Genomic DNA, 18,089 nt, shown 5'->3' with positions numbered 1-18,089 from the left:
AGTACCGTTTCCGAAAACCTGCTTGATCCTTTGCTTGATTGCAGTCTAAGGTTGCCCTGATTCTATGCGCGATTACCTTAGTAAATACTTTAAACCCAACAGCTGATTGTTCTGTAATTTTTAAGGTCCTTAGAGTCCCCTTTTTTAAGAATGAGGATAATGTTTGCATTCTTCCATGGTTCCGGTACCGTCGATGACACCAGGCACTGCGTATACAGGGTGCCTAGTTTTTTTAGCACGATATCACCCTCGTCCTTTAACAAATATCTAGTTATCTGATCCCATCCAGCTGATTTCCCCCTTTTCATAGTTTCTAATGCTTTCTTGACCTCGTCCTTCGTCACTGGTGGAACGTCTGACTGTTTTTGCCTACCGCCAATCTCATTACGGTCTTGACTACTTTGGCTAATGTAGAGATCTGTATAGAACTGCTCAGCTACTTTGACTATCTTGTCCATATTCGTGATGACGTTGCCCGCCTTGTCTCTTATCGCATACATCTGGTTTTTGCCTATGCCCAATTTCTTCTTTACCGCTTTAAGGCTTCCCCCGTTCTTTACAGCATGCTCAATTTTCTCCATGTTATACTTCCTTGTATCAGCCACCTTGCGCTTAGTGATTAGCTTTGATATCTCGGCCAATTCGATTTGGTCTGTTAGATTGGACGCTTTCATACGCTGGCGTTTCTTAATCAAATCTTTCGTCTCCTTGGACAGCTTACCGGTATCCTCTATAACTATCCTACCGCATTCTTCTATCGCACGCTCAGTAATATATCTGAAGTTATTGTTCATTGCTTCTAGGGTAATGTCGCCATCCTCGGTTAGAGCTGAATATCTCTTCTGTAGCCAGATCTTGAACTCTTCTGCCCTCCTCCTCACCGCTAATTGCTGGTCACCGTTTCCTTTTTGTTCGCTTTATAAGGGCAGGAATGAGGGATAAAATGAACGTACCTCTCCGCTGTGGAGCCCCACTGGCCCACCGGCACCGCGCGACAGCCATCTGCGGCAGCCATATTCCAGCCGTTCTCATCTCCTCGACGTACACGCCCCTCGCATCGGTGGGCGTAGTTGCTTGGACACGCACCTCTCGCATCAATTTCAACGTCCTTATCTACCCAAGGCGGCGATTCTGACTCAGCTGGAACCAGTCGACAGAACCCTGCACTTTCCTCATCATTCATTGATTCAGTTCCAATAGCGCCATCTAGTCTGGCAACGGTGGCCAGACATCCATCCATGTTCAGCCCCTAGCCAAGCCAATAAATAGGCCTAGCAGTCGCCAGGAGCCAGGTGGCAGTTGTATTACGGTGGCTAGATGGGTAGGTGTGCCGACCGGCAGGACACAAAGCATAGTTCCGCGTGCCTCCGCTTCAAGACGACGAAACAGGCGCTGCTGTTCTCCGCCCGGTGCTCACCGGCGGATCGTCTGCTACTTGTCGCAATCGCATCGCGCGTTTTGTTAACCTCATTTTTGTTTAAAAACATTACTTATTACTTGCGTTATCAGTCAAAATAGTAGCTGAAACTGAGACTTTTGCGGTCTTGCATTGAAACAATAAACAGACGACACTAGCTACCTGTTTTCTAGTCTGTTTGCTGTCTGTCATCGTCCACATGCAAGCGCCGTAGCGGAGCAGGCGCTGCGCTTTTTGTGAGAAGTGATCGGAATGAAGACCAAAAAGGACACAACTTGTTTCGCACCCTTATGCAAATCCGGCTACAAGTCTTCGAGAAAAGGACTAAAAGTCTCGCTGTTTTCGGCGCCGCGGGATCCCGAACTGTTCAAAAGGTGGGAGCTTGCTCTTCATCGTGCCGACAAGAAGTTGCAGCCACACTCCGTTGTGTGTGAGCGGCATTTTGACCAAGAGTGTATCGAACGGGATTACAAATATATGATAGAAGGCAACGTTGTTAGCCTCCCACGTTCTCACCCACGATTGACGAAAGATGCCGTGCCTTCCCTGCCCGATGCTCCTGCTTACCTGTCAAGAAAGGTGACCGCGAAACGAAAGACGAAGAATTCCACAGGCTGCCGCCCAACCAAGGCTGCCAGAAATGACAGCCACAACCTTGAGACAGTGCCGGACGATCCAGTCCCTTCAAGCTCCAGTGAAAGTATCTCTACGTCTGTAACCGAAGTGTCACCTCGTCCGGTTGACATTGACTTCACTACCTGCACGGCATCCCACAGCGACTGGACACATCATTCTATTGAAGATTCTGGCGCCTCTGCGTTCTCGACTTGCAGAAAAAGCGGACAGAGCATCGTTCTGGTGAAAGTAATACTCCTGGAGCACTGTGCGTCAAAACTGCGAGCCACCGTGTCCGTGCAAGGCGCCGTAACACAGAAGCTGGATTTGGAAACTCGTGAACAGGTTGGGGACCTTTTGGCTGACGTGGATGCCATGATTCCATGTCAGGGCATAAAATTCAATGACCAACTTGACACCGTCCTCGCGAACTCCAAGAATATAAGAATCCACGGAAACACAACATTCAGCTCCAAATGCGTCGGCATCGCCACAAGTCAAGGAGACTCCTGTTTGCATTGCCGATACGCAAAAAAGTTGCTCCTAAATCAACTGTCGTACAAAAGAACAAAGGACTGGAGGTGGAGGGAGCGCGAAAAGAAGAGAAAGCTTGTAACCGCAAAGTTCAAGAGACTGAAGCGAAATATATTTACTCTTGAGACAAAACTGGAAGAGATGAGGAGGAAGAACTCAAAACTAGAAAGCTGCGCGCTCATGTCAAGAATAGAAAATTTGCCAGTAAGACAACAGTCACAAGTCATGGCCACAGCAGCCTGGCGGTAGGAAAAAGTGATTCGCGGCTGATTTTCTATTTGACAGGATGGGAAACAGTGTGAGCAGACACAACCCCAGACTTGACATTTACCAAAAACATAGAGGAGCTTAGCTGGAAGAACACAGAGCTCAACTTTGGAAGCAATCATTACGTTCTCGAAATAACGCTTAAAAGGGGAGTCAAAGTAAGACGAGAAAAGATCATCAGCACAATCGAATGGGAGAAATTCAGACAAATTAGGGAATCTGCAAACATGGACGAAAATATTGAAAATATCGACGATTGGGCAGAAACACTCATGCACCACGTTAAATCCGCTACCATTACCCTAGAGGGAGACGATGCACCGAAAACAGTCGACAGGAAACTCCTACACATGTGGGAAGCAAAAAAAGGTATGGAAAGACGCCTCCGGTGTCAGAGATGGAACCGAAACCTAAGGCGAAAAATAGCCAGGCACAATAAGGAAATTGAGGATTATGCAATTAAACTCTGCGAGCAAAACTGGTGTAACAGGTGCGATGAAATGGAGGGCAACATGAGCCTTTCAAAGACGTGGAGCCTGCTACGATATCTTCTTAATCCCGACAGTTCGAAAACACAGTCAAACACAACAATAGCAAAGGCAAGACACGCGTTCGAGGGGACTGACGCGGAACTAATAACTAAACTCGTAGACACATATGTCGGCGATACAACATCCCTCCCTCTTAGGCAATACGCGGGCCCACCGAACGACGCCCTCGACGCGCCCATCTCAGAAGCGGAAGTTAGAGCCGAAATCCTTAGCTTAAAGATGCGATCAGCTCCCGGCCCCGATGGAATAACAAAATGCTACGAAACCTAGACGACGCTTCCATAACGGCACTCACCAACTACATGCAAGAAGTATGGACCCAAGCAAAAAAATGTGTGTGGCAAAAGACAGGGCCGACCTTTCTCGCCGACCAAAAAGTGGCCGGCCGACCTTCGGCACCCGAATGAGGGCCGGCGTCGGGGATTGACGCTGACCTAACGTTGGCCGATTTTAGGCAATCGACTACGGCCCGACCTTTTGGCCCGACGTGACCGACCACCTGCCGCACGTGGGCCTGCCGTCTGCCAGCGTTACTGAATGGTCGGCCGCTCGTCTGCCCTAGCATTTTGCTGACGAAAGACCGTACGTCGGCCGGTTGCTTCCCGACGCCGGTTAGTGGCCGGCATCGCCCCTCGTGCAGGTATCATGCCATGCATTTAATATATCGTGGGCCATGCATATATAACGGGGTAGCACATACAAATGCATCAAGAAAAGCAGTAGCTTTTCCGATGCCATGAAGAAACAAAAGCTGCAGTATTTGGTGAAAAATTTATTTGTCAACAGCGTTCAGAAAAAGCTCGCGATTTGCTTTTTAATAAGCGTGGATATATGACTGCGCGTGTGCCACATATGGAAGATGGGCTTGAGGCTTGGTCTCCTCCTTTTGGTAGCCTGTCGATCACTTGATGTCTGCGACTGGTCGGATCTGCGGCAGGTTCCATCTTGGTCAGCTGTACGAAGACAAGTGTTAATTAAATATTTCCTTTTCGCTTAGACTTTTACATTGCAGGCAAATATAGGGTGAAAGGTAGAAAAAATGTCTGCTCACTGCCACCAACTGCACTATCACATCAATATATTTTATGCGCTTGACTTCATGCGACCCTACTGAAAACGCATTAGCGCAAAGCCGCAATACGTAATCAGGATCCGTGAATCCGCGAGAAAGGCGCGATCACTTTATTTTGCTGGAGTCATGATGTTGCAATTTGAAATCGTAGCGCAGTCAAACCTTATCCTCCCGAAGCGCGTTCTTGAATGCTAATGCTGCAATTTAATAATTCTAGCAAAACCAAGTGTCCGCGCTTGTAATAGAGCGCGTATGAGGGATTCCAACGCGGCTGAACAAACAGTTTCCGCGATATTTACATGAAACCTACAATAAGTTTATTCCGTAGAATAAAGCTTAATTTTCTCAAACTAGATGGAACTTTTACAGCAAAAGCGACCGGATATTTAACGATAAGTCATCTGATTTATTTTCGTTATTTAACAACCGAGCATTATTTTTAAAATTGTCTCATCAGCCAAGACGGCTATTTACACAGCCCAACTCTTAGAAGCTTATAGAACCCGTTGTAAATTTTTAAAGCTCGAAACAGGTTAGCTGAACACCTCATGAGCATGTAAGCACCAGGAAATAATCCGCACGATGAAAATACAACTGCTTGCCCAGAAAGCAAGCGCACAGAGCAAAATCAATGTGAAACGGCTCAGATCTGTGTGCATCACATATATAATTCCAAAATCCACAAAATGAACGCACTGGCTCACTTACCTTGCCAGCATACCGCATCACTCAATCATCAATTTTCACGTATAGACATCATTACAGCAGCAAAAAAGAAATAATAATAAACACGACATAAATATTGTACTCAGTCCTGGCACGAGTTTGCTTGGTAGCAGCGATGATGCTTGTACAGCTTCTGATCGCTCCTATGGCGAGGGGTGCTGCAATATTTATATCAGTGATAGCATTTGACATTTAACTGGGTTGCATGCGTCCCATCGATGTGAGTCGGATAATCGAATTTTCCGAACAAAATCAGCGCTAATACCTGTCCGGCAAGTGCACCGCCATAAAGAAGTGAAAGGCCAGCGTTTTAGTGTAGAGGAGACCAAGGACTTCGGGCTTCGGCGAAACGAGCTTCCACTGTCGCAGCCAGTTTCCAGATCAGCTGATATCGCCTCCCTGCACGATCAGCGCAAGGCGCGCACACCAATTACAAAATATGCATTTACAGTAACAAGATTCGCATAAGTCTCAAAACAATACATAATTAGTTGCAGTTCATTATCGTATAGAAAAAAATCAGCGCTAATTTGACTTACCTGATGGGTATACATATCAGTGCATGCACTTCGATATGAAGAAGTGAAAGACGGGCGTTTTGGGGCAGAGGAGGTCGGACCTCGGACTGCAGCGAAAAGAGCTAATTCCACCGCCACAGCATCGTTTCCAAGTCGGCTCAGCACGTCTTCCTGCGCAATCAGAGCGAAATGCGCACACGTCGATTATATATTAAAAAAAAAATGCACGTAGTAACAAGATGCGCATATATATACGCGCTCCAGAAACAGTTGCAGTATATTGTCGTATCGAACAAAATATGTGCTAATTGGACTTACCTGATCGGTATAGTGAGTGTCCCTCCATGTTAAAAGGCGAGCATTTTGGGGCAGGAGATACCGAAGGACCCAGACTGCAAAATGAGCCAATTCTGCCACCGCAGCCAGCCGCAGCCTTGTTTTCGAACGGCTCAGCAAGTCTTCCTGCGCGATCAGCGCCCACGCCAATTATATATATATATATATATATATATATATATATATATATATATATATATATATATATATATATATATGGTGGTGGGTGGGTTCGGTGGGTGGGTGGGTTCGGTTCCCACCATCGGCACGTTGTTTTTTCTTCTACTTTGTGTTTAATTATCTTTCCCCTAAACAGATTACATTACTAATCTCTGTGATTATCCAAGTAAACATTAAAAAAAAAAGACATAAAGTACCATCCCCAATGCTTTCCTTGGCCTCGCCGACTGTTGGCTTCTTTCCTTCATGTATTATAACGAGCACCCTCAATTCCCCTTAATTGATCGGCTTGTAGCTTACGGGGGTCTCGGTTCTGGCAGTCTTGAAGCCATAGTAGCGTAAGAGGGTTCTAGCACAGCTTTCGCCCTCGCTCTTGATCACGTTCTACGTGACGCCTGGCGGTAACAAAGGACGTTCCACGTCCGCCGCCTTGGCTGAGGGTGGCGCTGGGGAACACTCTCAAGGTTCGTATACAGACAACATAAATACCCAAGAAAGTAGCAGGGGGGACAGCGGCCGATGTAGCTCAGTTGGAAGAGCACCGGACGCGTTATTCGGAGGTCGTGGGTTCGGTTCCCACCATCGGCACGTTGTTTTTTCTTCTACTTTGTGTTTAATTATCTTTCCCCTAAACAGATTACATTACTAATCTCTGTGATTATCCAAGTAAACATTAAAAAAAAAAAAAGACATAAAGTACCATCCCCAATGCTTTCCTTGGCCTCGCCGACTGTTGGCTTCTTTCCTTCATGTATTATAACGAGCACCCTCAATTCCCCTTAATTGATCGGCTTGTAGCTTACGGGGGTCTCGGTTCTGGCAGTCTTGAAGCCATAGTAGCGTAAGAGGGTTCTAGCACAGCTTTCGCCCTCGCTCTTGATCACGTTCTACGTGACGCCTGGCGGTAACAAAGGACGTTCCACGTCCGCCGCCTTGGCTGAGGGTGGCGCTGGGGAACACTCTCAAGGTTCGTATACAGACAACATAAATACCCAAGAAAGTAGCAGGGGGGACAGCGGCCGATGTAGCTCAGTTGGAAGAGCACCGGACGCGTTATTCGGAGGTCGTGGGTTCGGTTCCCACCATCGGCACGTTGTTTTTTCTTCTACTTTGTGTTTAATTATCTTTCCCCTAAACAGATTACATTACTAATCTCTGTGATTATCCAAGTAAACATTAAAAAAAAAAGACATAAAGTACCATCCCCAATGCTTTCCTTGGCCTCGCCGACTGTTGGCTTCTTTCCTTCATGTATTATAACGAGCACCCTCAATTCCCCTTAATTGATCGGCTTGTAGCTTACGGGGGTCTCGGTTCTGGCAGTCTTGAAGCCATAGTAGCGTAAGAGGGTTCTAGCACAGCTTTCGCCCTCGCTCTTGATCACGTTCTACGTGACGCCTGGCGGTAACAAAGGACGTTCCACGTCCGCCGCCTTGGCTGAGGGTGGCGCTGGGGAACACTCTCAAGGTTCGTATACAGACAACATAAATACCCAAGAAAGTAGCAGGGGGGACAGCGGCCGATGTAGCTCAGTTGGAAGAGCACCGGACGCGTTATTCGGAGGTCGTGGGTTCGGTTCCCACCATCGGCACGTTGTTTTTTCTTCTACTTTGTGTTTAATTATCTTTCCCCTAAACAGATTACATTACTAATCTCTGTGATTATCCAAGTAAACATTAAAAAAAAAAAAAAGACATAAAGTACCATCCCCAATGCTTTCCTTGGCCTCGCCGACTGTTGGCTTCTTTCCTTCATGTATTATAACGAGCACCCTCAATTCCCCTTAATTGATCGGCTTGTAGCTTACGGGGGTCTCGGTTCTGGCAGTCTTGAAGCCATAGTAGCGTAAGAGGGTTCTAGCACAGCTTTCGCCCTCGCTCTTGATCACGTTCTACGTGACGCCTGGCGGTAACAAAGGACGTTCCACGTCCGCCGCCTTGGCTGAGGGTGGCGCTGGGGAACACTCTCAAGGTTCGTATACAGACAACATAAATACCCAAGAAAGTAGCAGGGGGGACAGCGGCCGATGTAGCTCAGTTGGAAGAGCACCGGACGCGTTATTCGGAGGTCGTGGGTTCGGTTCCCACCATCGGCACGTTGTTTTTTCTTCTACTTTGTGTTTAATTATCTTTCCCCTAAACAGATTACATTACTAATCTCTGTGATTATCCAAGTAAACATTAAAAAAAAAGACATAAAGTACCATCCCCAATGCTTTCCTTGGCCTCGCCGACTGTTGGCTTCTTTCCTTCATGTATTATAACGAGCACCCTCAATTCCCCTTAATTGATCGGCTTGTAGCTTACGGGGGTCTCGGTTCTGGCAGTCTTGAAGCCATAGTAGCGTAAGAGGGTTCTAGCACAGCTTTCGCCCTCGCTCTTGATCACGTTCTACGTGACGCCTGGCGGTAACAAAGGACGTTCCACGTCCGCCGCCTTGGCTGAGGGTGGCGCTGGGGAACACTCTCAAGGTTCGTATACAGACAACATAAATACCCAAGAAAGTAGCAGGGGGGACAGCGGCCGATGTAGCTCAGTTGGAAGAGCACCGGACGCGTTATTCGGAGGTCGTGGGTTCGGTTCCCACCATCGGCACGTTGTTTTTTCTTCTACTTTGTGTTTAATTATCTTTCCCCTAAACAGATTACATTACTAATCTCTGTGATTATCCAAGTAAACATTAAAAAAAAAAAAAAAAAAAAAAAAAAAAAAGACATAAAGTACCATCCCCAATGCTTTCCTTGGCCTCGCCGACTGTTGGCTTCTTTCCTTCATATATATATATATATATATATATATGAAAAAAGATGCAAGGAGTATATAACAAGACGAACATATGCTCCAAAACAATACATTATTATGTTCAGTATAATATCGAATCTAGCAAAAAGCTCCTCTGATCAAGACCGAAAGATCATGTATACTTACGCATCTTTTGGTGAACTTCGGCACGATGAATCTGTACAGAGCGGCTGCAATCATCAGCTGCATATATGGGCTGTTCTTTTCAAACGCTGACTGCTGCAGGAGGTTGAGACAGATTGAATTTGCGCGAAATAAAAGCGGACGATAAGATTAGGCAGTACGCATTGCGCCCACACGGAGGCTGGCCGTCGACTGAGTGACGCCGCGCATCTTAGCTCGCGCGGGATGTGTTTTCCCGCCTTTTGGCCACGTGACCTCAAGAATGGAGGAGGGGGGGGGGGGAGAGAAGCTGCAAAAAGCAGCGAGAATCTCCCTGTGTGCGGTGCATGCAATTCTTTCTTTTTTTTTCGCCGCTATCTCTCTCTGCTTCGGCATTCCTGTCGCCCCCCCGCGGTAGGGTGCCTCGATGCCTTTCGCCTCCCCGTGGTTCTTTCCGCTTTGCCGCAGGGAAAAGAGATGGACCGATGGGGGGCAGCGGGTCCCGCGCAGCGAGAAGCAGTTTTCTTTCTTTTTCACGTACGCCCCCTCCCTCGTCGTTCAAGAAGCGTCGAGGTAGTTTCTTTTCTTTTCTTTTTTCTACGGCTTCTGTAGAGCCCTCGTCTTGATACCAGCGGCTGTAGTTCTTTGCATGAAAAAAATATGGCTTGGAGTGAATGTATGTAATGTTCTTTTATCCGAATATCTTCCACATAAACCAAGTGTGGGGCAGTAGAACACCTGCAGCTTTATTTAGCCAAAATAGCAAGACCTAGCTACGTATATAGTGTTCTGCAACTTTATCGGAACCGTCTTGGAAAATTTCCAAGACAGTTAAGTTGCAGAACACTGTATATTATGAGTGCCTTTGCAGAGATTACATACTCCATGCGGATTTATACTTCCCAAAGCAGTACGTGGGTTATTTAGAGCCCCTCGGGCTGTCATACTAATCGCAAACCACATTTCCGTTTTCGCGTTTGGTTTCCATCATAATGCGGCTTCTGCAGCTCGACTAAAGCCCGTGACTTCGAGCTCAAGCTGGTAAATACCGATTAAACCACATAGTAACTGCTGCAAGTTTCTGACAAAAATATATTTTGTCCATTTGTTCTAGGGATGCATGAAAATCAGTAGAAGGTCGCAGGGCAAAGTGCATCGGATCCGGATGAAAGCTCATAAAAGCTCACCGCCTCTTTTCTTGACCCCGTACGAAATGTAAACTCACGGAGGCTGCGAAACGAATTTAAGGGCGTTTAGGATTGATAGGTTTCGAGGGCACTGGCAAAAGTACTTGACGGTTAACATATAAACCTTAAAGGCACGTGATCTCTTCGGTTTACCGTGGCTTTGCTTAGGGTTATGTTATAGGTTAACTTTATGATGAGGTTGTTTAAATTCAGAGGTTACCATTTAACCATAAAAAAAATGGACAATTCGTAGGTTCGTAGCAGTTACCGCGCAAATCTTAGGCACTTAATACTAAGTATGCTTCAAACAGACAATCAGCGCCTACCAGTTCACAAATTCAAGCATAATTGTTCATGACAACTCGCGATCAACTACAGAGTGTACCATACCCGCCGCGGCTCAATTAGGCGCGGTTAAAGCGTTGTTTCAAAATATGTATAAATAACAGTTAATTTCACCTTCTGTTGCGCAATGTATAATTCTATCAGCAGGCTCAAATGATATAGTGTCAATATATATCATGCACGCGGTATAACTCAATGTTGCATAAAAATAGCTGTATCAATGATACGAATTTTCCACTTTTCTCCTGCTAAGCCGACTGCCTCATGGAACGTAGAGGGGAAACCTGCGGTATTGCAGGAGACTTTACTTTGATATGCACAGTTATTTAATGATATATTATAGCAGCAGTGAATACGCGGCTGGGGAAAAGGGGATTCGAGGAACTTTATATATATTCTGGCATTTCATACCATATTTCTGCGTGTGAGGCTGACGTTGAAGAATTTAACACAATGTAGACCACCACTGGTGCAGGAGCCGATCGATCCTTGTCATGTTGCGCGGATCCCTTTGAATTTTCTCAAAAGAACCAAAGGTTACTTCTTGCACAATGCTTGTGTTCGCAGGAAGTTACGTTCGACAGGCGAATCGTCCGGGCGATCGGCTCTTTGCGTGCCTTTCATTTTTATTTGAAAACTATCAGGACCACATTTGTGTTCTGGATAAAGACAGTCGGCCTCGGCATATTGATATATCAGGAATAAAGCTTTCCTAATCCCCGTGTTTTAGCTGAGGCGGGCAAATATTTGTCCCAAGCTGTTCCATTTACCCTCATGTCGGCAATATACCCGAGTTTCGTCTATCGAGAGTGCAGCATATATATGCGAAGCGTTACAGCTCATTTGGTCCAAAAGCCACCTCGCTCCCAGTTTTCGCTTGAGTATCGTCGAGTTTTGTCTGAAATATTCGGAATGTGGTAGCAAATATGCAGATGCGGTCCAGGTTCCCACCGGGATCTGTGACAGATGCTGCGCCTTTACTTTCCTATAACCAATTTGCAATTAACTCCGGTTGTCCACCGAAATAGAGAGATAGAGAGAAGAATGAGAAGGCGTTGTATCCCGTCAAATGTTAAGGGGAAGCTTGAGCGTCCCCCTAATTTTTATTTCCTTCTTTCAATTATTGTTAACTATTCCATCATACCACTGTGTAAGGTCGTGGAACAATTTACTCTGTGCGACTGCAGACGTGCGTAAGTGCGTGCGTGCGTACGTGCATGCGTCACAATAGTCACACTAGGGATAGACTATTAACTCAATAATCTCGGACATCTTGTTCATTCTAAAGTTATAGCTAATTAACGTATGCGCGATACTTCTGATAAAGCCTAGTGCACACAGGTGCCAACTTTCCCACATCTGTGTTCCTTGATTGTTTATTGATCCAGCCTCCCAATGATACGACCCTGCATGGCTTAGCACGTGTTTTCTTGTGTATTCGTCTTGCAAAGTCAATCTACTTTGATTATATTTTCTCTATAGCTAGGTGGTGGCGCCTATTTGGGTTCCGCCTTGTCTTCATTATGCCCTTTGTTGTGCGCTATTGGGTATCCGAGTTAGTGGATCACATAGATTACGTTGGGCGGCCTTAACTTTTATACTGGCTTGGAAGTAGAAGGCAGATGTTTGTAGTGCATGGTCAGGGGAAACAGGCGCACGTGTTCGCATAGTTAGAGGAGATGTTCGTAGACGGAGCATGGATAGCCATAGCAGTATCTAATCTCTGCGAAGCGCTCTGCTATTCTGCGCCCCTAGACATATGTGCCAAAGGTATGCGAAGTGGGAGACGCCTGTTGCACCCAATCTCCCGCATGCTGTAAGAGACTTTCGGTGGCGCACTGAGTGTGGCGTATTCGATCCCCACCAAATTAAACAGGCTTTACAGCTGGCATATTGATCTGCACTGTGTCAACTTTGGTCAGGTCGAGTCTCACACACGTGTCCTTAAGGACTGCGTCGCAGCTTGGACATTCCGCTGCCTAGCGCCGTGAGCTTTTTCGTCGCACAGTGGAAGGCCGCGCGAAGCGTTCGAACAACGTGTAGTGAAGTCCATGGGATTGATCATTTGGCAGAATAGGAACGCGGTCGATCGTATTCTTTCGGTGACCCCGTTGTCTACTGTTCCCCATGCTAGTGCGTCTCACCTAGATATAGCCAGCTGTTAGTTCTTAGAGAGCAAAGCTTTATCCGGAGGTTGTTGACGCGGCACATCCAACTCAGGAAGGTCACTTGTACATCGAAGTGATTTGAACTCGGTTCTTGTCTTGAAAGACGTAAGCCTGCGGCTCACGCGTATATGTGTGAGCACAAAGGATCGAGCAATCGACTGTCTGGAAATTTGTTAGGTGGTCAGAGCTCCCGAGGGAGTTCTGTTGCAGCTGCGCATTATTGATATACAACGTGTGACCAGAAACTCACTGCATTATATATTTCTTGCCGCTATCTTATATGTTCGGTACTGTTTGCTGTTTTACTGAAACATTATTTATTGTCCCAGTGTGCTTTGCTATTTCCATGTTTATCAATAAGATTTCTTTGGTTCCCTGCTATGTAAATGGTTGAAGTTCACGCCTATGACGTCATGATCGTTTCTACTCTCTTATCCCGGTACTTTTCAAGCAGAAGTCCTAAGTTTCTGGACCTATGCAGCATTCCTTCCATATTGCAAATTACGAGCGCTGCGACGGAGAACAACAACGAGAGAGTAAAGACAAGGACAGGCGCTTTACTCTCTCGTTGTTGTTCTCCGTCGCAGCGCTCGTAATTTGCAATCATGTACCAACTAGCTCAACTTTCCGTATTCCTTCCATATGCAGGGCTATTCTACAAGCGATCTCTCGGCTTAGTACGTACGACAGATAATTCGCTTTAATCACTTCCGATACATGTTCACGCCTTAAAACTAAAAGTTCTCCATATTATTAGTCTGAAGCCACAACAAAAACCCGAAATTGCGGCAGCTGCTTCAGGAAAGAATTCTTTTCAATTAGCTTCTTTTATTGCGCGTACCTCGTGTAGCTCTCAATAAATATTATTAATTTTCAATCACTCTGTATAACATAGGGGTCTCAAACTCATATTGATATGCAGGATGCGTTGAGAAAATATGTCTCTCGCGGACCAGGAGTGGACAGTAACAAGCAAGAAAATATAGAAGCCATAATTCAAAACAATCTGTAAAACAAAAGCGAAATACTAATAAAATAAATAAAAATCAACTGTATCGTTCCTATGAAACCACACTCCCATTATTTGAGCAAAAAGAAAAAAAAAGGAAACAAAAAAACAGAAAAACAGAAACAGCGGAGCATTTCCGATTTTTTGTGTCCAAACGCGCCGGAGGAGCGCGTTACTTCAGGATGGCTTGGCGGAGTTACTGAAAGGATACAGCGGTTGAAAACTACTAGAGTCACTTGTCCTGACAATATATAAATGCGAATGAAAAAGAGGTCTGGTTGTCCAGCGCCTAGTTATTGAAGGTAACAAAGTTGACTGTCTTGTAATTTTAACTAATAACGCGCAACTTTGGAAAACGCGCTTACATTTCCAACATTTCGTTCGCACGTACAGCGTCCTCGTGCGCTCGAGATCGTCTCTTGGTCGCGCTCTACACTTCTGCAATGAACTTGAAAGCACGCACGCACCCACGATCACAAGCTGCCGAGTCTTCCAAGAACTGTTGACAAGAAGCGGGGGAGGAGAGGGGGGTAGTTTCCGGTGTAGAATCGGACCGCTCGCTGCGAAAATGCGCCCCTCCGACTTCCGAAAAAAAAAAATGAAAAGAGCCGTTCGTCCCACCCCGGCAGGTCGTAAAAGAGGATGAATGGGCCACACGCAAAGAAACAAAACCAAATGACAAGGACGCTGGCCCGTTTTCTCGCGGCTTTTAGCTTTACCAGACTGTTTTGAGAAAAAAAGTATGCGATTAACAACCTGGACAATAATCATTTTCCTTCGTTTTTTTTTTCTTCATGTATTTGATCGTAAGACAACTTTGTTCGAAAAGAGCTCCTTCAAAAATAGTATACAAATACCACAAAACTGCGTGCTCTCTTCAAAGTCGGCGTGTGCACATCTCTTCTCTCGCCCAGTCAGAAATTCGCTCGCCACCAACTTTCGAGCTGCGGGGGTGACACAGTTGCCCCGCCCTTCCCACCATTTCCCCTCTCTTTTCCGCCCTTCCTTCGAAACGTCCGAGCGCGCGGTCGGTTTGTTTCGTCCGGGTCTCCCTCCGTGTACGCATTTCTTCTCCAGCTGCGAAGTCGTGTTTTTAGAATTTGTCTCTTTGCATGCCTGCCGGAGCGTTCGCCGCGGCCAAGGCTTGCTAATGCCCTACGCATAATGTCTGCCCCCGTGTGCTTTTTCTCTTCTGTCCGCTTCTTTTATTTTACACAATAGCCTTTTCCTCCCTTACAATGCGAAGTTGCGTCTACTCAAGTGCCCTGCCATATAGCGGACGAATTTCAGTGAGTGATACGGGCTAAATGGGGGTGTGCGGGAGCTTGTGCGCCAAAATATAACTGATGTTACATCACCTACCGCTGCGCTTCGTAACAAGCAAACAGTTTAATGACATGATCTACACATGAAATCGCGGTCACCTTGTGGCTTGCTGTTTATCAGAACTCGGTAAATAATTTTACTACCAGCTATAGGGTTCACTAAAAATGTGAGCGACAAGGTAAACAAACAATAGCATTACTTAATGTAACAAAACATTTACACTAAATAACATGTATCATTTTGTTCCATACTAAGCGCAAATTACATAACATCGCGAAAAAAAGCCAAGTAACAGGCAAAGTTAAAAAAAGTAGCAGTCGTGCTCTTCATAACTTTTTTTCAATGTACCGCCTCAGCAGTCGGGCCGACGCATTGCCGCACTCTTGCCATTAACCTGGCGCCGTGCGCGGCATTTAGTCTGCCCGAAAAGTCGGGCCAAAGCCCGCTGCGAACTACTTGCCGTAATGGCTGGCGGCCACCTCCGGTCCGACCGCTTGCCGTGGTTTACTAGCCGACTAAGTAGGCTGCCGACCATTTTCCGAACGTCGGCCACAAGTAAATGGTCGGCCAAGGATGCTTGGGGAGTAGCGGTCGTCTTCCCCAGCAGTGGAAAACTGCAAACGTTGTGCTAATTCCAAAACCTGGCAAGCCCCCGAAATTGGAAAACCTCAGACCTATTTCTCTAACCTCGTGTATTGGAAAGCTTATGGAACGCGTAATCCAAACAAGGCTAACTAATTTCATGGAGAAAAACGACCTGTGGCCGCATGAGATGGTCGGGTTCCGACCGGGCCTGTGCACACAGGATGTAATGCTCCGATTACAACATGACATAATTGACTCGAAATCCAGAGACGCGAAGGTAATTCTAGCACTAGATCTAACAAAAGCATTTGACAACGTAAAACACCAGGCAATTCTCGCGGGACTACAGGAATTAGGAGTCGGCGAGAGGACATATAATTACGTAATGGATTTCCTGACAAACAGGACGTTGAAACTAAAGTTTCAGGACCTAGAATCCCCCACTGTCCACCTGGGAAGTAAAGGAACTCCGCAAGGCTCGGTGCTCTCCCCCTTCCTTTTTAACGTGGTGATGAGAGGCCTTCCTGCCGCTCTTAAAGTCATAAAAGACCTGAAGTTCAGCATTTACGCGGACGACGTTAATCTCTGGATGAACAACGGCAGCGATGGCAGCATAGAGGAACGCCTACAGGCGGCGGCGGACACCATTGTGTCCTACGCGGCCGAAAGGGGTCTTTCGTGCTCTCCGCAAAAATCCGAACTTTTCATATATAATCCAAAATCAATGAGGTGCAAGGGCGACTTTAACGTAGAAATAAAGGTCGACGGCAAAACCGTACCAAGAGTCCAGCAAATCAGAATCCTCGGACTTTTTATTCAAGAGGACGGGTATAATGACGGAACGATAAAAAAACTCACTACCTACGCGACGCAAGTAACAGGAATATTTAGGAGGATTGCATTCAAAGGCAGAGGCCTCAAAGAGAGAAGCCTCTTGAGACTGATGCAGGCGTACATAATAAGTCGAATATGCTATGCCACACCGTTCCTCAACATCAGGACCAATGAAAAAGATAAGATAGACGCACTCATCAGGCGTTGCGTCAAGAGGGCGCTGGGTCTACCCATCTCCTCTTACGGAACGCTTGATAGAGATGGGAGTGCATAATAGCTAGACGGAACTTGCTGAAGCGGTGAGAATCGCCCAACATGAAAGATTAAGTAGGTCGAGCACGGGTCGAACCATCTTAGAATGGGTGGGTCGAAAAATAGATAGGGGCACAGCCGACAAGGTTGCCCTACCACCACAATGTCGCGAGAACATCATTGTCCGTCCTCTCCCCCGCAACATGCCCCCAGAATACTACAAGGAGAGACGGGAGAAGAGAGCAGAAGCACTGGTTAAAAGTGCAAAAGAATTCAGAGTAAAAGAAGTTGCCTACGTAGACGCTGCAAGCGGCCTATCAGAGGCGGCAGTCGCCGCGGTAGTCGATGGTAGCGGCGCACCAGTCGTCTCCGCCACCATCCGAAGTAGAAACATAGACACGGCTGAAGAGGTCGCAATAGCGCTCGCTTGCGTCGGAACGAAGGCTAGATTGATCTTTAGCGACAGTAAAACTGCTCTCTGGAATATCGGAAAAGGCAGGGTCTCACAAGAAGCCGCCCGAATTCTAAAAGCTGCAACTAAAATTGATTGCAAAATCACCTTAATTTGGGTCCCAGCACACACGTCCGTCCCCGGCAACGAGGCGGCCCATGATTTAGCCCGAGATCTCTACTTCCGGGCAAACGCGGAGCCGCCCGACTGCCAGGCGATGGACGAACGTTTGCAAACCTATAAAGAAATAATCGAAAATTATAGATTAGGAAGACGTCTGATGCCGCCACCGGATCGTAGCTTAAATAATAAAGAGGCCATAGCCTGGCGGCGATTACAAGCCGGAAATTTCCCGAACCCTGTCTGGTTGTTTCACACCCAGATAGAGGAGAGAAAAAACGATAAATGTAAAGCCTGCGAAGCGAGGGGGACCCTCGACCATATAATTTGGGAATGCCCTAAGTCTCCGGGCGCTAGGGACAACATAAAAAGTAGAGAAGCCTGGGTAACCCTGCTGCGAAGCGACGTCCCCGCTGAACAGCAGAAAGCCGTCCGCCTGGCGGCTGAGGCCGCGAATAACCAATGTATATTCGCCAGTCCTTAGTCGCGGAGGTTCCAGCCCCCGTTCCTCAGGCCTGCGTGCCAGGAGCGGGGAGTAGGGGGCCTCCTAAATCGGTGGAAATTAAAGTTTTAATCAATCAATCAATCAGGCAACAGCAGCAGCTTGTCTTCCGAGGTGACTGCTCTGACCGCGCTATACTGTATACTCCGACTGCCTTTCTTTTCCAAAAACACAATGGACATTATAATTAA

At 46.6% G+C, this 18,089-nt stretch overlaps 1 long non-coding RNA gene across 1 annotated transcript; it reads right to left on the bottom strand.

Moving 5' to 3' along the window:
* Positions 1 to 4,101: 4,101 nt before the first annotated feature.
* LOC146174321 (uncharacterized) lies at positions 4,102 to 6,173 on the bottom strand. The gene is made up of 3 exons (XR_014702056.1): positions 6,019 to 6,173; positions 5,448 to 5,871; positions 4,102 to 4,337 (listed from the first exon to the last, which is right to left on the bottom strand). It is a non-coding gene; the product is annotated as an uncharacterized LOC146174321 (long non-coding RNA).
* Positions 6,174 to 18,089: the final 11,916 nt, after the last annotated feature.

This window comes from Amblyomma maculatum, chromosome 11, assembly GCF_055883805.1.
Source record: "Amblyomma maculatum isolate TAMU_Amacu chromosome 11, ASM5588380v1, whole genome shotgun sequence".
Taxonomy (NCBI): domain Eukaryota; kingdom Metazoa; phylum Arthropoda; class Arachnida; order Ixodida; family Ixodidae; genus Amblyomma; species Amblyomma maculatum.
Note: the sequence above shows the minus strand (reverse complement) of the source record. Positions and strands in the feature narration are given on the sequence as shown.